The sequence below is a fragment of the Octodon degus genome, unplaced genomic scaffold (genome assembly GCF_000260255.1).
Source record: "Octodon degus isolate 3935 unplaced genomic scaffold, OctDeg1.0 scaffold00021, whole genome shotgun sequence".
Lineage (NCBI taxonomy): Eukaryota > Metazoa > Chordata > Mammalia > Rodentia > Octodontidae > Octodon > Octodon degus.
In genome coordinates this window covers 11,286,201-11,288,844 of record NW_004524597.1, presented here as the reverse complement: position 1 = coordinate 11,288,844, position 2,644 = coordinate 11,286,201, and the positions used below count along the sequence as shown (strand labels likewise).

Below are 2,644 nucleotides of genomic sequence, written 5' to 3'. Positions count from 1 at the left end.
AAAAAAAAAAAAAGATTTATTTACTTATTTATTTGGCACAGAGTCTTGCTCCTACACAGCTCAGACTCATAGTGATCCTCCTGTCTCAGCCTCCCCAGCACTGGGATTATAGGCATGCACCACCACACCCAGTTTCAGTGGCCAACATGAGTACTGGGGATTGAACCAAGGTCCTTGCACTTGCCAGGCAGGTACTTAAATGGCTGAGCTATCTCCCTGGCCCCAAATGCAGCAGATGTAAAGCATAAACAATAAGATGGAACCCGATGTGGTGGTGCGCTCCTGTAATTCCAGCACTTGGGAGGCTGAAGCAAGAGGATTGCCTCAAGTTTGAGGCCAGCCTGGAATACATAGTGAGTTTAAGGGCAGCCTGAACTATATAGTGAGAGCTTGTCTCAAAAACAAAACTAAAAAATAGGGTTGTAGAGTCATACTTAAACAAAAGTAGAGAAGATAACAATGTACAGTGTATTGATTATCAAAACTGTCCCATTAGGGGCTGGTGAGATGGCTCAGTGGTCTAAAGCATCTACTTAGAATAAGCTTAGCAAAAAAGCACAGAGACCGTGGTTCAATCCCCAGCACCACATGCCAGCCAGCCCCGCCCCCTGGTGGGCTGAGCTGGCCCCTCCCACAAATAAATAAAATAAAAAAAAAATTGTCCCATTAATCAGCTGTGAAACTGTCTCATTCATATTTATTTCTCAATTTTAAAAAAATATATATATATATAAAAAAGTAGGTACTATCCATCAAACCAGAAAAAAGGAGGGCAAGATTTGTGCATATTTGTTGCTCTCTCCATGTGGTGATAGAAGCAAGCTGTTTGCGCTGTATTCCTGGCATTATGCTATCTTAAGCAGTATGATGAAGGAGCACAGGGACCTGACACGTGGACCTTCAAGGGCTCTGAGTCATGGCATCACAGCTCGGTGACTTTCCTTGGGCCCTGGTGCCAGGCTGTAGATCATGCCTTTCACCTGATTTATGCATAAGACCGACCATACTTTCTACTAGCTTGTTTCCACTAGGATTCCAGAGTCACTATGACTGCTGTTGGCAGGGTCCTGCTTATCCATTCCATTTCAAAATTATGGTTTGGGCTGGGCCGGAGATGAGGTCTGCCAGCTAAGCATGCAAGTAAAACACCGAAGAGTTCCCACTTCCTGCACTGAATAGGCCACGGCCAGCTGAGAATCCTGGTGGCAGAAGTGGTAACCTAAGGTCTTCCTACACCTGGGGGTGAGCCTACAGCTGTCTCTCTGGGCTTTTTAGCAGCACCAGTGTGCTGACCTTGCTGAGACTGGCCCCCAAAGGACACTTTGACCACCTCACAGGATTTGTGTGTGTGTGTGTGTGTGTGTGTGTGTGTGTGTGTGTGTAGAAACAGGGTCTTACTATGTAGTTCAGGCTGTTCTTAAATTCACTATGTATCCTAGGCTGACCTTGAAAGTTTGATGATCCTCTTGCCTCAGCTTCCTGAGTGCTGGGACTATTGGTGTGTGCCACCATACCCAGCAGGATTTTCAGGGTTTTTTTTTTTTTCCCCTGTATTTGTTTCGGTATATTTTTGTAGGCTGGGACAGACAGACAGACAGACAGACATCTGTTAGATATTACGTGGTTTAGTTAGTTAGTTTGTTTGTTTTTTTTCCACAGTCCATTTCTAAGCTCACAGTCAGCAGTCTAGATATAGGCTAGCTAGATGCTCATAGGCCCTTAGGCCTTGTACAGGTATTGGCCCAGGGCTCAGCTCCTTGAGGGCTGTTGACTGTCCTTAGTTTCTGGCTTACTTTATCAAACCAGCAAGACAGTCTAGTGTCTGTCTTTTTGGGGGGGGAGGGGGAAGTTGAGAAAGGGTCTTGCTGTGTAGCTCAGACTGGCCTTAACTCACAGCATCTAGTCCAGGCTGGCCTCCAACTCAGAGCAATTCTCCTGCCTTAGCCTCTCAAATGCTGGGATTACAGATATTTGCCTTTATATCTGGCCAGAGTCCAGTCTCCTTTAACAGTCTCAGAGAATATCTGATCACTGTATACTGTTGGCCAAAGGTAGGTTTTTAGGCCCCACCCACCCTCAAAGGGTATGTGTCCTAGAAGGCAAACACTGGGGCCACTTTATAGTATTTGCCTCTGCCCAGAATTGCCTTCAGGTTCCTTTTTCCTTTTAGAGTTTGAGTGGCTGAGTGCCTTTGGGTTCCTTTTTCCTTCTCCAAGCCTGCACCAATGCCTACATAAGTATCCCTGGTATAGTCATGTTCTGTGGTCTCGTCCTGGGATTGGAATGTGAAGGCTGGTCTAGCAGTCTTTGCAGGAAGCCCATGTGATCCCCATCTCCAGAGGGGCTTGGGTCATCCTGGAGCACTGGTGCATGACCTTGCTGCACTCCATGTCTTCTCATTTCATAAAAAGCTTTTTCTTGTTGCTAAAAGACCCAGATAGCCCTCTTTTGCTCTTTGTGTCTGGACGCTTTGGATCAGAGCTGCTCCCCCCACCCCAAGGAATAACACATCAAGAAACATCAGGGGCTGGAGAGATGGCTCAGTGGTCTAAGGCACCTACTTGGAACAAGCTTGGCAAAGCATCAGGGACCGCGGTTCAATCCCCCAGCACCACATGCCAGCCAGCCCCGCCCCCTGGTGGGC

General features: G+C 46.9%; 1 protein-coding gene across 1 annotated transcript in view; it reads left to right on the top strand.

Moving 5' to 3' along the window:
- Window positions 1–2,644, top strand: part of Rab40c (RAB40C, member RAS oncogene family) — a 39,643-nt gene that overhangs the window by 9,394 nt on the left and 27,605 nt on the right. The gene's annotated exons all lie outside the window — the stretch shown is intronic.